Source organism: Scyliorhinus torazame, chromosome 14 (genome assembly GCF_047496885.1).
Source record: "Scyliorhinus torazame isolate Kashiwa2021f chromosome 14, sScyTor2.1, whole genome shotgun sequence".
Classification (NCBI taxonomy): Eukaryota; Metazoa; Chordata; class Chondrichthyes; order Carcharhiniformes; family Scyliorhinidae; genus Scyliorhinus; species Scyliorhinus torazame.
Genome location: NC_092720.1, coordinates 42,650,874 through 42,668,163, shown reverse-complemented (window position 1 = coordinate 42,668,163; position 17,290 = coordinate 42,650,874). Strand labels below are relative to the sequence as shown.

The 17,290-nt window shown below is 45.7% G+C and overlaps 1 protein-coding gene across 3 annotated transcripts in view; it reads left to right on the top strand.

Annotated features, from left to right (window-relative positions):
* Window positions 1-17,290, top strand: part of LOC140389667 (uncharacterized) — a 405,956-nt gene that overhangs the window by 30,852 nt on the left and 357,814 nt on the right. The gene's annotated exons all lie outside the window — the stretch shown is intronic.

The following is a 17,290-nucleotide window of genomic DNA, read 5'->3' as shown; positions in this document are numbered from 1 at the left end:
TCTTAGTTTTAACTGGAAGCCAGAGGAGGGGAGATGTGTAGAAGGTGAGAAGGCATCTCTCACAACTCTGTTAGAAGCAGTTGGTTTAGAAGGCTAGAGAGGGAACATCCTCACAGCTTTGCTATAAGAAAAAACATACATGGAGTTATGAGCAGCTAGTTAAGGAAACTAGAGAAATTAAGGGAAGTTTCTAAGAAGTCTGAAGTTAAAGATATTTGAACAGAGATCTGTTCAATAGTGGCAGACAAAGTTGAGAGGAAGGCTGAGCTGCCAGAAAGATATCTCAAATGTTTTGCAGGTTTGAGATTTTACTACAGTCTGTGGAACGCGAGTTAAAACAACAATGGAAATCAATAGCTGATTTGATTTCACGTTTTGTGTAGAAGCCTAGAAGGCACAGACATTTTAAAAGAGATTATCTAAAATCTTGGCCTGGATTTGCTGTTAAAGGTAGAACAGATAATGGCCGGGATTCTCCGAAATCTCGGCCAAGTGTTGACACCGGCGTAAACACCGGAGTGGTGTACGTTAGCATCAATGGGCCCCCTGGCCCAGCGATTCATCAGTCTTCAGGGGGCGAGCACGGTGCCGGAGTGCTGCGCGCTGCTCCGGCCCGAAAGGCGGCCCTGCACTGACGGCGCGGGTCCGTGCATGCAGGCGATGGCCGTCTCCATGCCGACGCATGCGCGAGGTTGCCGTCTCCGCACCGGCACGGAGCAACATGTTGGGCACCTTGCAGCGGGCCGTGCGGAAGGAAGTAGGCCCCCTCCAGATCGCGGCCACCCACTGATCAGAAGCCCCCGATCGCGGGCCTGGGCTCTGTGGAGCCCCCCCCGGAGTCAGATCCCCCGCCCTCCCACACCAGGATGTCCATCGCGGCCGTGGGTCCAAGCTCCCGCCGGGTGGTACCAGGTTGGTACCACGCTGGTGGGACTCGGCGGAACTTGGCAGGTGTTCGGCCTGTTGCCTGCGGAGAATCGCCGTGGGGGCCTATTTCAGCGGCTCCACGGCGACCGCGCGGGCACATTGGCGGCGATTCTCCGGTCGCCGGAGAATCACGTCCCGGCGTCGGAGTGGCGTGGTGGGAATTTCCTGCCCCTCCCAACGATTCTCAGACCTGGCGCGTGCTCGGAGAATTGCCGCCCAATGTGTTTGAAAGTGTAATTTGTAAAACCTTGTCTGGAATGGGGAATGAAAATCACCAAGGGAATGCGTTATTATGAGAGAAGAATTTAAAGTGTGTTTTGGAACTCTCAAGTCACAGTCATCTGGGGGGAGACAGCCACAGACACTAACTTGGGTTCAGAGCAAAGTGTGTATTTGACCACAGTCATCTTGTGTGCTTAAACAGGACTTTTGTGTTATTGAGACTATTGTAGATTAAGATGTACTTTGTAACCCGTGTTAATCCAAAAGTCTGTGTAATTGTTAAGATAAGAAGGCATATTGTGCCATAATCCAAGGGCTTGGCAGACATTTTGTTAAAACTAATTAGTAGTCCTGCACGTTTTATATAAAAAAGTAAAAGCTACGCAGCGGGATTCTCTGTTGGTGGGATCCTCCGGTCCGCCGGAAGCGCACGCATGCCTACGGGTTTCCCGATGGTGTGGGGTGGCCACAATGGAAAATGCCATTGGCCGGCTGTGGGAACGGAGAATCCCGCTGCTGGCAGGGGCGCGACGTGCCCAGAAAACGCATCTGGCAGACCGGAGAATCCTGCCTGCGGATCTTTGAGCCAGGGTTCCATTCTAGGATCTTCCCGTCCAGTGGGATCAACTGGATCAGCACCCACTGGGATCGTAATATCATGCACTTTTGTGGCACAAATGCTACCACATTTCAGCCCAAGCCTGAACACTGTCCAGATCTTGCTGCATACCAAGTTTAATTTAGGGCTCTCTTGGTGCAGTATGTGTTGGTGTGCTCAGATGGCTGGGAATATCCTTGGAACTGCTCCCCTTCTGTTGGAGTAACTCCTCAGGAAGCGCAATGGGAACATACTTATGTGTATGTAATCAGGATACCTGCTGCACATTGGGTGATGTTAGTGTACTGGATATCAAATAGTTCCAAGGAAATTCCTGGCCTATGTGTTACACACCATTCATCAGGAAACATCTTATGAGACGACAAGTGTTCTGCGTACTTGTTTGGCCATGATTGTTTCAAGAGATTGGACAGGGCATTGTTTTGACTCAAAATTTCTCTTCAGCTGCACCAACTACATGGTGATAACTTTACCATAAATGTAGGGGGAAATCTGCCCATGTATTTGCAGTAACATTACAATGGCATAAAATGAGCAGCTCTGAGGAAATTCCCAGTCTTACTGCAGGAAAACTGTTTCAATTGTACTGTTCTCTATCCAAGTACACTTCTGTATTATACACTCTTCCATATTTATGCATATGAACTTAACTTCCTTGAGATGTTTAACCTCTAATTACTGTTTCTATTTAATGCAGTAACCCAGGTAGCCAGAAAGGCAACAAGCATAAATGGTAGCAGTACTGGCATTGAAAATGTGAAATTACTGAGATTTATAAATCCCTCCAGAATGATATTCCCTCATCCCTCAGCCTGTCAGTTATGGAAGAATTTTCCCAGACTGTTGGCGGTGTGTTCAGGAACAAAGGGATGGGAAAATCCTGGGAACTGATTAAGTGTTGGGGTCCTGGTGTGATCCAACCATCTTCTGGCTCACCCCAGGATGGCATTTAAGGTGAGTGGGATATGTCGGGTGATTAATCAAGAGCTTGTTGAGAAGTTAATTCTGAGATCCTTTCGCAATGAATCCGCAAACTGTCAATATCACTGAGGTGAAAATGTAGCAGGAAGAGCTTCTTTAGTGAAACTGGCAAGCTGTGAAGGCTTTGATTGAAAGAAAGACTCACATTTATGTTGTGTTTGCACAACCACCAGACATCTCAAAATGTGAAGTGATATAGGAAGCCCAGCAGTCAATATGCACACGGTAAATTCCCCAGAAACAGCAATGTGATATCAGATTTTTCCGGGTGTTGGTTGAGGGATAGATATTGACCTATCCTGCTCTTCGTTAAGCAAATACCATGGGATTTTTTACATTTACCCAAGCAGGCCGATGGAGCCTTAGTTTTACACCTCACCTGGGAGACGACACCGCCAACAGTGTAGCAGCTCTCAGCATTTATTTGTATGTTTGAGCCGTGGAGCGGGACTTGAACATGAAACCTCTACGAGTCAGAGGAAATAGTGCTGGCAACGACGCCCACAGCTGGAACTCACAGTGGCCGGTTACTTTTTAAAAAAAATTTAGAGTGCCCAATTATTTTTTTTCCCCAATTAAGGGACAATTTAGCGTAACCAATTCACCTACCCTGCGCAAGTTTGGGTTGTGGGGGTGATACCCGCACAAACACGGGAAGAATGTGCAAACTCCACACGGACAGTAACCCGGGGCCGGGATTGAACCCGGGTCCTCGGAGCCGTGAGGGAGCAGTGCTAACCACTGTGCCACCGTGCCGCCCAAGAGCGGTAGGCGGTTACAATGAAGGGCTCCAACCATGGCCCCTTCGTGATTGCTGTTCAAAGCTCTACTTTCAGAGGGTGCTCGATTACTGTTGACAGGTGGTTGGTGACACCATGGAAGTCATTGGTGGAGCATGAATATTGACATGGACCTGTTGGCCTGAAAGCCCCACTTCTGTGAGGTAACTGTTGTGTCAGACTGAAATAGATCCTTCAAACATCTTCCCATCTATATGTAGGATTGTGAATGGCAAGGCATGAAAACCTCAATTTCATTAAAAAATGTTCAAGTAGATTATCATCTTTGCCTCCTGGGCAGTAATTTAATGTCAAAGGAACGAAAAACTCCAATCGGAGTCAGACATTCTACAGCTGAAGTCCCCATTTTCAGTACACTTAGGTGGCAACTCGATCATCATTTTAAATAAGTTTGAATTAGCCCAGCTTTTCTTTACCTTTTGAGACCCCTCTGAAATCCTTCAGCACTTTTTCCTCCCTGCTGTTGTTCCTCATCCGTTCCTGATTGCCTCCCCCTCGTCTCTTCAAACTGTCACTTGTTTTCCATACCCTTCACCTTTTCGTCCTCAACATGACTCTTCACTTCCATATTTAACATGTAAATTCCCACCTCACGGCCACAATCACGACAATCATTTGGAGTAGCAGAGCGGGTAGAAACTCTCAATGCTGATTGAGGAGGAGTGTAGAGCATGGAGCAATAGAAGGTGAGCTAGCTGTACTGCTCCATGACCACAGAGTGGCTAGCCTGCACCCAGGGGTCAGATGTCACTAGAATGATGAATTTATACTGTGCAAAATGAGGTTCGAGTTTGACAGGGAGGTCACCAACTTCAAATCGCTTCTCAATTTCTCCATAAAGTTCAAATAGCTGCCTTGTCTCAATTGTTAACTCTGTTACTTCTGAGTCAGCAGGTTGTGAGTTCAAACCTCACTCCAGCGTCCTTTGGGTCTAATCTAATCGGACACTTCAGAAAGTTAATTCTAGTTCAGCTAATAACGTTTATCTAAAAAAAACTTTATGTCCTTTCCATATGATCCCAGATGTTTTGGTCCTGATCCGTGTTTTCTCAAATGACTAGTCGAGTTGGAAGACACATAAATTTTGGAGAGTATTTACTCGGCGAGGCATTCCATTCAACGGCCCATACTTAACCTGTGTCCTGCTGGAAATGTCAAGAATTCCTCTGAAGTTGAATTAGAATTAGATGGACATTTGGACCTAGTTAAGGGGAAAAGTTTGTACTGAAGCTATTACGTTAAAGACTGTGGGCAGTTGTAGGGGATGGGCGGGTGTGGGGGAGAATAGAATTGTGTTAAATCGACAATTCTATGCCCAATAGCAGATTAGAGTTCAAACATCATGGTTCAGAACAGGTATTACTGAGCCATAGCCAAGGCCTGAGGGAGGCTTATGGACAAAACCTCCCAATGAGTAGTAGGATTAACCACCGACTACTCTCTCGTTGCTTTGAATGAACAATGAACAAAGGGAAAAACTTGCATTTAAGTCATATTTTTAAAGCAGTAAAACACCCCAAGGTGCTTCATGAGAGCGTCATCAAACAAAATTGAACACAAATCACTTTCAGAGACATCGGGACATATGGCCACAAGCTTACTCAATGAAGCAGGGCTTAAGAAGCATTTTAAAGAAGGGAGCGCTGGAACAGCAGATAAAGATTGGAAGACTCCAGTGGTAATGGTTTGGCAACAAAAGAAGCCATTGTCATTGCTTTTAAGGCAATGATTGGATCGATAAAAATGGAACCAGGCAAGGAGAGGCCAGGAATAAGATAGTGTCATGACCCACACCGCTGATATTGTTTTGTTTTTGGAATGGTGTGAGGAGTCAAGTAAAATCCCGGTGAGAATAAACAGCCCAGTTACCGTGTAACAATGACTAAAGACTATTTATTAAATTTCTGAAAAGACAAATCACCAATTTAAGGTGGTGTATAGGGCCCATGTGAGGATGAGGATGTGAGGATGAGCGGGTTTTTTGCAGAGGTGGAAGATAGGTGTTGGTGATGTCCAAAGCTGAGGGGGTTCTGGCAGGTGTTCTCGGATGTTATGTCTGAGATTCTGGATGTTGGGGTGGCCCTGAGTCCGGAGGTGGCAATATTCAGAGCGTCGGAAGAGATGGGAGACCAGATGGAAAGAGAGGCTGATGTCTTGGCCTTTGCCTCCCTGATAGCCTGGAGACGGATTCTGTTGAGCTGGCGGGACTTGGAGCCGTCAAAGGCAGGGGTATGGGTGAGCAACCTGGCAGAATTCATGCAATTTATGTAGAGCGTACCCCTTGTTCCAAAATATATCAATGATCCCTGAACACCTTTCCCCAAACAACATCAAATTAAATAGACCTATAAGTTAAATCAAGCTTATAATTTTCACAAAGTACGGCACTGAAGATTAAGGGCGGGATTCTCCTTTCACGGGACTATGTCCCCACGCTGGCGGGAAACCTGGCGCGAACCACTCCGGCGTCAACAGCCCCCGAAAGTGCGGAATTCTCCGCACTTCCGGGGGCGAAGTGGACGGCGGTGGGGTTAGCGCCGTGCCAGCCGGCGCTGAAGGGACTGCGCGAGTCCGCGCATGCGCCAAAGAGCCGGCGGGATCTTGCGCAAGTGCGGAACCGCCGCCGTATTCTGGCGCATGCGCAGGGGGTTTTCTTCTCCGCGCCGGCGATGGCAGAAGGATGGAGTGCCCCCATGGCACAGGCCCGGCCACAGATCGGTGGACCCCGATCGCGGGCCAGGCCACCGTGGGGGCCCCCCGGGGGTCGGATCCCCCCGCGCCCCCCCGAGGACTGCCCCCGCACACTTACCTGCCAGGTCTTGCTGTGTGGGACCATGTCTAATCCACGCCGGTGGGACTGGCCAAAACAGGCGGCCGCTCTGCCATCGGGGCCCGGAGAATTGCCAGGAGGGCCGCTGCCAACGGCCCCCAACCGGCGTGGCATGAACCCCACCCCCGCCCAAAAACCGGCGCCCGAGAATACGGCAGCCGGCGTCGGGGCAATGGGGCGGGATTCCCGCCGCCCCCTGGGGGTTCTCCGTCCCAGCGGGGGTCAGAGAATCCCACTGCAAGTCTGGGAAACGTCTTTTCCTGGTCCAGTGAAGATATTTAAACTGCCTTTACGAAGATTTCTGCACTGCCTTGATTCTTGACTCTAATATTCAGAAGCTGTTAGAGATAAAACTGGCCTCTCGACTGTTTGAAGTAAAAACTGGCCTCCAGGCTGCTAGATGTAAACTAGCCTCTCTACTTCTGAGGGTGCTGACAATTATATCATTTGATTCTACATTGTGTATTTGGCTCTCTGCCTCTATCCAATTCTTTGACTCTAAACATTAGCATGTGTATACCTCTCTGATCTCTCAGCAAGCTGTTTCGACTAATAAATGATTCACACTTGATTCTATCTAGATGCTGGCTAGCCTCGTTATTGGGAAAGATGCATCTCATCCAGCCTTTTGACTACAGGACACTACTGTTGCGAGGCAGATTTCTACCTGTTCGTGGGCAGATCACATCCTATTATGTCTTGTTAGATTTATGTTACTGCTGTTACTACGCAAATCTATGACAATAGGCATATGTCTATTTATCCATTTGTTTGGATTTAGCATGTGACCCTAGCGAGACCTTAATTGGTGGTAAAACCCAAAACCAGTTTCCAGCTCAAGACATTCCCCCAAAGCCTGCTAGGGTCCCACCAGCCTCCGCCTTTTGACCAACTGTGGTGGAACCCACTGGAACATGCCATGAACTCAGTAGTGCTGAATTTTTTACTTCCAGGATTTTCTGGTGCACCTTCTAAGAAACAAATGGCTGTCTGCCTAAGTCAGGTGTTTCCTTACAGGCAGTGGAGCCATGGGCAGTGGGCAGTACCTTTCCATGGTAAGAGTTCATGCTTCCTTGGCATAATTGGGGTTCTGGATAGTCCTAGTGGATGGTAGGTTGGGTGAGATGAACCATGTTTGTATCCAGAGAGGCAGATGTAGGTCTCATGAAAGAAGTGATGGGACTCTCCTGGGTGGAGGATTTCAAGGCCAAGCAGGAGAATTTAAAAAAAAATCTTTCACAGGATGTGGGTGTTGTTGGCCCAGCATTTATTGACCATCACTAATTGTTCTTGAGCAGGTGGTGATGAGCTGCTGTCTTAAACCACAGGAGGCCATGAATAGCCACACCCACCATGCTGTTAGAGAGAAATTAGGCTCCTGAGAGAATTAACACTTCTTAAAGCGCTTCTGTTTACGTAGTGACCTCAGTTCCTCAGGGCATCCTTGGAAACTTAGTTCAGGATTTTCACATTACATAGTTCAGGCAGACACTGGAGAGGTGCCCGCAATGATGTTCGCACCCACGTTCTCTGTGCAAATTAGATGGCCTTTCCTGGACACAGAGTCACAGAATTGTTACGGTGCAGAAGGTGGCCATTCGGCCCATTGTGCCTGCACCGGCTCACCAAATGAGCATTGTGACTTCATGCCATTCCTCTGCCTTTTCCCCTCTCTCCTGTGTATTGTTTGTATTCAAATGATCATCTAATGCCCTCTTCAATGTCTCAATTAAACCTGCCTCTGCTACACTTCCAGGCAGAACATTCCAGACCCGAAACACTCACTGAGCCACAGTTAGCATCTAAAAAAACATCTTTTTCTCTTTTGTTTTAACCACGTCAATGAGCAAAGGGACTTCTTCCTTGTGACATTTTCAGTGAAATTAAAGTAGAAAGCTCTGTAAATATGAAGCAGGCAAATTAACATTTGTAAAAATGAAAATACAGGTTGTAAAAGGTTTGGGTGTGTGCATTGAGCACACGTGAGCCCTCGCGGTTCATGTGATCAGTTCGGGGCCTATTGTGTGAGAACGCACGAACCCTGACCAATGGGGAAAAACACGGGGCCCTATTTACAGTGTGGACCCGGGAGTTGAATACCTGTTTAGAGACTCTGTGCCTGTTTTCTGTGTTATCAATAAATCCCTTTCGGTTATATAAGTAGCCTCTGCAATATTGCCTCAAAACACCACAGTGTGCTACCCTCAATCAACAGACTGACAATTTGAATGCATTTCACATTATAAACAAAGGCGGGTGTGGTGATTGTCCCTATAAAGGCAACACAGCAGAGTAAGGGTCACCTGGTCTGGGTGACCAATTGGGACTCAAAGTGGGGTATCACCCCAGGGGGGGAGAGTTCCTAGGCAGTGGTATTTTAAAGCTAGCTGCAAACATACCTCTGCTCTTGAATATCACTAAATAAATCCCTTTTTATTCACTAATGAATTCTCTGAAATTGCATCATTACAGCAGGTGTCACATTGTTTGAGTATTGTACACTATCCAAAAACTAACCTTACAGGATGCTGGGTGAAGCAGTGGGTCAACCCATTGTGTTATACATAGCATCATAGAATCCCTACAGTGCAGATAGAGGCCAATCGGCCCATCAGGTCTGCACCGACCGTCTGAAAGAGCACCCTACCTAGGCCCACTTGTGCTGTTTTATCAGCACAAAGTTTTATTCCCATTTGAATGTGGTGCTCCAGGAAATATTAACTGGATTGGTAAATCTTCCTCCTGCTGTGATACCTCTCAGGGTGAATTTACTGATCAATTAAAATGATTTCTTATGCCAATATTTGAGATCAGTTCTTGGCCTCAATTTTAACACATGGCCTTGGGGCAGGGGAGTAGTGAGGTGAGTTGGAATGGCAGAAATGAGACCTGGGGCAGTCCCTATTGCAGGGAGGCAAGCAGTGCGACTAATCCTCCAGCATTGTTGTGGAGCCTCCAGTAATTAAGCATTAATCTCCTGGGCTCTGGTGCAAGCGACCTGGGAGAAAAACTATGGAGGAATTAAAGAAAAGGCTTTTTAAAATCAATTTTCTTTGAATACCTTTGCTTATTTGTTTTAAAATTTTGGAGTTGGGGATGTTTGGTTAGCAGGTCCGTTGGACCTAACAGGAAAGCAGTGGGAAATCAGAAGGACTTGGGCTGCCTGCTGACACAGGCTGAGTGATCTGTTTTGTGTGAGTCCCACATTTGGGAAGGGCGGAGGAGTCTGTGAAAATGGAGGCCTCAGTTTTTGTAGCAGCTGTGGCTCAGTACAGTTGCTTCTTGCTTAGAAGATTGCGAGTTCAAGTCCCCCTCCACAGAACTGAGCACAAAATGAAGGCTGATCCTCCAGTGGGGATACTTTTTAACAGAGATGTTAAACTCAGGCCCTGCCTGGTGTCACTGCTGCAAAATAATATCCAAGGACTTGTTTCAAAGAAGAACAGTGAATTTGCCCTGGTCAATATTTATCCCTCAAACAATATCACTAAATTAGGTGATTGGACCATTATCTAATTGTTGATCATGTGACTGCACTGGCCTTAAATTGAATAATTTTGTTTTGTGGTTATTTCTTCAAATTTTAATTGCATTTTTTATTCATACCCCAGTATGAAAGTGCGGCTCTGTTTCCTGATCTTGGAAGGTGGACAGATGATATGCTCACTGGCTTCTCTGACAATGTAGTTTGTGTGTGATATTTTTGAACTGTGTGCGAGAGGGTAGAAGAAATTGTCAACTTCATTTTTCCTCCCTCCGTAAGTAGAAGCACCAGTGATAATGTCACAGGACGAGTAATCCAGAGGCCAGAGATACTGCTCTGGGGACCCTGGTTCGAATCCCACCACAACAGATGGTAAAATTTGAATTCAATAAAAATCTGGAGTTAATGATGACTGTGAAACCATCGTCGCTTGTTGTAAGAACCCACCTGGTTCACTCATGTCCTTTGGGGAAGGAAATCAGTCATTCTTGTCTGGTCTGGCCGGGCAGGCATGTAACATCAGACCCACAGCAATGTGGTTAACTGTTGAATATCCTCGATTCAAGGGCAATTGGGGATGGACATCAAATGCTGGCACAACCAGTGATGCCCATAGCCCATGAATGAATGAAAAAAATTAATCCAAACATTTAAAACATTGAAAATAAAATATTGATATCAATATATCCAACTGATGGTTGCTTTCATGGTGTGTTCCAGTTATATAAGTATGCGCCATTCAGATGGCAATGCTGCCAAGCAGACAAATGAGTGGCAAATGAGTAACCTTTTGAATTGGTTGCAAAGTTTTTGGTGATGGAGGGGTGGGGACAGTTTGGGCAACACAAGGAAAATCTGTTGAGTGAGGGACTTGGGTGCATCCTTCAACGTTGCCAATAAATAGCTTGTCCAGACAAGAAAGACATTTGGAAATTAGAGTCAAAAGGAGGTCAATTGAGCAGGTGATGAGGACTCAACCTTAGAGAGAGCCAAGATCAGAATTGATTCTTCAGCAAAAACACATAGAGTAAATATTGCTCAAGTTCAAATGAACCAGCTCTCCTCTCCTGCAGGGATCAATGCAGTACATTCCAGACTGGGAATATAGCGTTTGCACATTGGTAAAAGGTGTTTTATCCATTAATATTTTTATTAAATGGTATGGTACATACATACATCTGTTGAATTATGAGTATCAGATGTGACTATTTCCCCTAACCATTACAACAGCATTCCTTGTGTTGTAACATGGGCTCTTTGTAAAAAAAAAAAGGTTATATTCATTTATCAACTTTGGAGTCATAGTTATGAAGTGTTCGGTAAATGAGATTTATGTGGAAACATGCTGTTTTTTATTTACATTAACTTAAGTGCCTAGAGTTTAAAGTGTGATATTTGTGCTGATTAGTCTGAGGGTGAAGATTTCTTAAATATTTATGGGGTGCACAATATTAAAACAAGCTGATTGAATTCCCTTTGTGTTTTTGCTTCCCACTTGATGCTCTATTTATTTTAATGAAGTACTTTAGTGGAAAGAACTTTTGAAACAACCTAGTATTTAAGATGGAAGCATAAAATAAAGTTTTATGACACTTCAGGATATTGCAGACAACAGAATTTCAGGCCAGTGGTAATCCTCAGGATATCGATAGCGGGGTTTCAATGATGGTAACACTGTTGAATGACCGGGTGAGATGGTTAGAATCTCTCTTGTTGAAGATAGAACAAGAACATAGAACAGTACAGCACAGAACAGGCCCTTCGGCCCTCGATGTTGTGCCGAGCTTTGTTCGAAACCAAGATCAAAATGTCTTGACAAATATATGAATAGGATGGGAATAGAGAAATATGGTTCCCGGAAGGTAGGGGTTTTAGTTCAGACGGGCAGCCTGGTCAGTGCAGGCTTGGAGGGCCGAAGGGCCTGTGATGGGCTGTTATTTTCTTTGTTCTTGACTCCAATTCAGTGGTGTCAATCAGCTCCTTAAGCTAGTCACCAACATCTTATGGACTTCAATATCCTCTAACCTAAATCTACCAGTGTGGTACATAAGATCCGGGAAAATAAAAATGAAACATATCTGGGCTAAATCTCTATGCATGCATGTTCCTTTAATCAGGAACCCCTTCCAGGCCCTGCATCCCCCCCCCCTCCTCCACATGAACTGGGGAACTTCCATGCCATACATGACAGGGGAGCCCCCGCTACCCATTACCTACCCCCATGCACCAGGGGAACCTCTACTCCCTCCCCGCCGCCCTCCTCTGCCCAACCATCCTCCTCTCCCTCAGCCCTCCTCCTCAGCCCGACGCACCATGAAACCTCTCCCCCTCCCCACAACAAACCAAGGAACCTCCCCCCACCACCACACCCGGTGGACTAAAATAGGTCAATGAAAGGATAGATTGCACAAAAGATGTTTAGAGCACAAGACAAAAGAATTGTTAATACCAGTGTGAAAGACTAGAAGGTGCTGATAGTGACATAAAGGTAAACTAGCAGAATGTGTTATTGTAGAACAAAGGTCAGTGCTCAGTGAAAGCAAAACTTAAGCACAAATGACAGGTGGACCTGTAGGGGAGTAGTTGGGACAAATATATTTTTGCATGTATTTTTTTTAAAAGGGGTCAAGATGGAGGAGAACGTACACAGTGTAAAGTTGTTGAACACAATGTTGGGTTCAGAAGGTGCCCAATCGGAAGTTTGTGTTGGGCTTGCAGCAGGCCAAAGTCGGACACAAGACAATGAGCTGAAACGGCAAGCGATAGGAACCATAAAATCTCTGCAGTGCAGAAGGAGGCCATTCGGCCCTCCAAGTCTGCACTGACCCTCCAAAAGAGCATCCTAGGAGGTAGCTGTAGGAGTTGATGGGTTAGTAATGAATATTGATGGTCAGTATAACACCAGAAATGGAGACAGAGGGGTTCAGGAAGGGAAGGGAAGTGTCGGAGATGGACCATGTGAGGTTGAGAGATGGTCATTGCTTGCCACTTGTGTCACAAATGTTACTTGCCACTTATCAGCCTAAGTATGAATGTTATCCAGGTCTTGCTGCATGTGAGCACAGACTGCTTTAGTATATGAGGAGTCGCGAATAATGCTTACCATTGTATAATCATAAGCAAATATCCCCACTTCTGCCCTTAAGATGGAGGGAAGGTCATTGTTGAAACAGCTGAAGATGGTTGGGCCTAGGATGCTCCTGCAGTGATGTCCTGGGGCTGTGGACAACCACAGTCATCTTCCTTTGTGCTAGGTATGACTCCAACCAGTGGAGAGCTTTCCCTGACTTTAATTTTACTACTATTCCTGGATGCCTCAGTCAAATGCTGCAGTGATGTCTCGGACAGTTACTCTCATCTTGAGTTCAGCGCTTTCCTCCATGTTTGGACCGAGTCTGAAACCGAGTGACCCGAGCAGAAACCAATCTGAGCATTGGTAAACAGGTTTTTAGTGAATGAATGTCACTTGAAAGCACTATCGACGACACCTTCCTCCACTTTGCTTATGATTGAACGTAGGCTGATGGGGCAGTAATTGGATAGATTTGGATTTACATAGAAACATAGAAAGTAGGAGCAGGAAGAGGCCATTCAGCCCTTCAAACCTGCTCTGCCATTCATTATGATTGTGGCAATCATGCAACTCAATAGCCTGATCCCGCCTTCCCCCCATTTGTTTGATCCCCTTCGCCCTAAGTGCTACATCTAACTGCTTCTTGAAAACATACAATGTTTTGGCCTCAACTACTCTCTGTGGTAGCGAATTCCATAAGCTCACCGCTCTCTGGGTGAAGACATTTTTCCTCATCTCCTAAATGGTTCACCCCATATCCTCAGGCTGTGATCCATGGTTCTGGACAGGCCGACCATTGGGAACATTGTTCTTCCATCTACCCTGTCTAGTTCAGTTCGAATTTTATAGGTTTCGATGAGATCCCACCCCACCGCCAATTCTTCTGAACACCAGTGAATAGAATCCTAACTGATTCAATCTTTCCTCATAGGTCAGTCCTGCCGATCCAGAAATCAGTCTGGTAAGCTTTCTCTGCATTCCCTCTATAGCAAGGACATTCTTCCTCGGATAAGCAGAACAAAATTGCACACAATATTCCAGGTGTGGTCTCACCAAGGCCGTGTATAATTGCAGCAAGAATCACTCGAATCCTCTCGCTACGAAGGCCAACATGCCATTTGCATTCTTTACCACCTGCTGCACCTGCATGCTTCTGTTCAGCGACTGGTGTACGAGGACACCCAGGTCCCGTTGCACATTCCCCTCTTCCAATCTATAGCCGTTCAGTTAATAATGTGCCTTCCTGTTTTTGCTACCAAAGTGGATACCAAAGTCCACATGATACAGCATCTGCAATGCATTTGCCCACTCACTCAAATTGTCCAGATCACACTGAAGGATCTCTGCATCCTCCTCACAGCTCACCCTCCCACCCAGCTTTGTGTCATCTGCAAGTTTGGGGATACTACATTTGTCTTGCTTTTGGTGGACAGGGCATACCTAGGCAATTTTCCGTATTGTTAGGTGGGTGCCAGTGTTGTAACTTGGAACAACTTGACTAGGGGTATGCCTAGTTCTGGACCACAAGTCTTCAGCAGTACAGCCGGAGTGTTGTCAGGGACACATTGCCTATGCTCTATCTGGTGCACTCAGTCATTTCTTGATATCAAGCATCTATTGGTTGAAGTCTGACATCTTTAATGGTGCGGGCCTCAGGAGGAGGCTGAGATGGATACTCTGCTTGGCACTTCTGGATGAAGATAGTTGAACGTGCTTCAGCCTTGTCATTTGCACTCACATGCTGGGCTCACTAGAATTGAGGATGGAGATTTTCATAGGAACATTGGAATATAGGACCAAGAAGAAGTTTTTTTTAAAATTCACTCAATGAAGGGCTTTTCTCATGAAGACAGGTTGAACAGGTTGGAATATCCATTGGACTTTAGAAGAATGAAAGGTGATCTTATTGAAATACGTAGGCCGGAATTCTCCGGCCTTTCTCTGGTCCCACCAGCAGTGCACCCTCGCCCGCAGTTTTCCCGGCGGCATGGGGTGGCTTCAACGGGAAATCCCTTTGACAAAAGCATGAGTAGAGAACCCTGCTGCCAGCAAACAGCACACTGCCTCACTCTCCCGAGAAACACGAGCGGGGGGGCTGGAGAATCCTGCCCATAAGATCCTGAGGGCACAGGATAGGATGCATACTGAGAAGATGTTTCCACTTATGGGGAGACAAGAGCAAGGAGACACATTTTAAAAATAAGAGGTCTCCTTTTTAAAACTGAGATGGTCGGAAGCTCATTAGTCTGTGGAATTCTCTTCTCCGGATAGCATTGGGTCATTGAAGGTCATTGGAGGTTGGTTCACTGAAGGTCATTGGAGGTTGGGTCATTGAAGATCATTGGAGGTTGGGTCATTGAAGATCATTGGAGTTTGGGTCAATGAAGATCATTGGAGGTTGGGTCATTGAACTTATTCAAGTCGGGTTAGATTTTTGATAGACAAGGGAGTCAATGGGGGGGGGACGACAACAGATAGAAAAGTGGAGTTGAGAGCACAGCCGGATCAGCCATGATCATATTGAATGGTGGGACAGGTTCGAAGGGCCAAATGGGGCCTCCTCATTCAGTGGCAACACTGCAGAGCTGCATTCACATCCATTCGTTGTGGGGTCACTGAACTCTGTCTATAACCTGGACTATTAAACAGGTTAAATTAGAGTCATCCAGTCTCACCAAAATATTTAAATTGCTCACCTGCCTCTTGGGAGTGTGTTGGCTGTCCACCTATTTTCCTGCCTTCTGTCCAAAAATGTTATTCCTTTCTCAGTGTTCCTGAGCCAATGCGCAGAGTGGACAGGGCAAAGCCCCTTATCCCTCTGCTTGCTTCCTCCAAAAAACAATTCAAATTCAAATTAAATCCGATTCATGGCCGCCACAAAAGAGACACACTAGGTTCAAACTGACAAGCACAGGCATTACACTTGGTCACACGCTTGATCTTAGGCAAAGGTCTAAACCAGAAGTGAACAGGGTTGGGTCAGGCGTAAGATTTTTAAAAAATATTAACCCCTGACCCAACCTCAACATACCCACTTTTGGGTGTTACGAGGTACCCCAGAGTGTCTCTCTGGGAAATGGGAATGAGGTTGAAGTTTATTACAAAGTTATCTCACCATCTCGCAATAGTAATCCAGAACAGAAATAGTTCATAGAAACACGAGTTACCCTGACCAGGAACCACATTAACCTGAGTGTCATCAGACTTGCTTTGAATTTTCTATGCTATCTTCAAAGCTGGACTTCAGAACATATTAACAATTATTATGAAGACCGACCGACATATTAAAACTGAGTGATTGCAATAGTTAATATCACCAAATATTTAGTTTGAAATGCTTTTTTGCATTGTTGCCTATTGATTCAATCATTTATTTGACACTATTAAGTTTGTGAAGGGAAAGTAAAGCTTTCCCTATTTGGTTGTACTATACCTTGGATATTTGAATTTTGACTACAATATGTAAATTAGATGCCAGTAGGGTAAATGACCTTGCTGCATCAGGTCATAAGAAATACCAGGAATTTTTATTAAATGAATTGATATATTAGCCAATTTTGAGGAGAACCTCAAACCCCTGGCTATCTGACTGAGAATCCACATGCCATCAAACCTTTTTTTTTTTTAAATGTTTTTTATTGGGTTTTTCGCACATAGCACATTTACAGGTGTACACAAAGAAGAAAAAAAAGAGCGAAGATAATACAAACGATAAAAACAACAATGCTATATCACGTAAATAAAAAATCAAGGGGTGGGAAAGTGAAAACTGGGGAAGTGTATATACATCGAGTGGCTGGAGAGACAATTACAGTATACACATATACATGTCTGGGGGCGGGGGGAGGGACACCCCCCCTCTTTCTTTTCTTTTCTTCCATTTGTTTTTAACAAAGAGAGTACATCCAACACCATTAATACAAAATAGATCTGGGTGGGGCGGGTGACCGGGTGGCGCCCCTGATATTGCTTGCTTGCCCCGGTCAGCTTTCGCTGTTGTTGTTGTGCGTTTGCCTCCGCTTCGGCCGACCGTCGCTTCTTCCTCCCGTACTTTCTTATGTGCCATCAAACCTTTTTTTTTAAATTTAGAGTAGCTAATTATTTTTCTTTTCCAATTAAAGGGCAATTTAGCGTGGCCAATCCACCTAACCAGCACTTTGTTGGGTTGTGGGGGTGAAACTCATGCAAACGCATGGAGTTTGTGCAAACTGCACATGGACCTTGACCTAGGGCCGGGATTCGAACGCGGGTCCTCAGCGCCGCAGTCCCAGTGCTAACCACTGCACCACCGTGCTGCCCTGAGCACAGAGTTAAAACATCCAGTTGTAATTCACTGAAAGGGGGGAAAAACAAC